The sequence below is a fragment of the Phalaenopsis equestris genome, unplaced genomic scaffold (assembly GCF_001263595.1).
Source record: "Phalaenopsis equestris unplaced genomic scaffold, ASM126359v1 Scaffold000002, whole genome shotgun sequence".
In the NCBI taxonomy this organism is placed as follows: Eukaryota; Viridiplantae; Streptophyta; class Magnoliopsida; order Asparagales; family Orchidaceae; genus Phalaenopsis; species Phalaenopsis equestris.
Window position 1 is genome coordinate 38,590,612 of NW_018164444.1, and position 560 is coordinate 38,591,171.

Here is a 560-nt window from a genome sequence, read left to right on the forward strand (position 1 = left end):
AAAAGAAATGGAGAATACATAGCTTATACATAGAGATGAGCCCTCATCTTCCTTCTATGACCTCCCTCTCAAGCGACACCTTGATACAAGGCCTCAAGATGCTCTCCTCATCTCTAGCTCTCTAGCTATTCTCTCCTCCTTTGTGGTAGCTTAAGATCTCTTCTCTTGCTCTCCTAAGTCTCACACCCTCTCTATTTATAGAAGCGAGAGAGTGGTAGGTGGGAGGTAGGTGACTGGTAGGTGGCCGGTAGGTGAGCGGTAGGTAGAGATGTGGTAGGTGGCGGTGCCACATTACAAAATTGCCCTTTTACCTTAGTTAATTAATTGGGGGTCAAAATAACACTACCGATCCAACTTTTATCCCCTTTTACATCAAGCTAAATTTTATCAGCATATTCCGATTCATTTACCCGCACTCTCTTTGAAAAAGACAAGATTCCCGAGCTACTTCACTAACCTCCTTCCTTGAAGCTTCATTGTTGATTAATTATTACTCCCTCTCTCTCATATAATCACGTTTTATTCATCTGACATGAATGCTAAATAATATATATATGTTG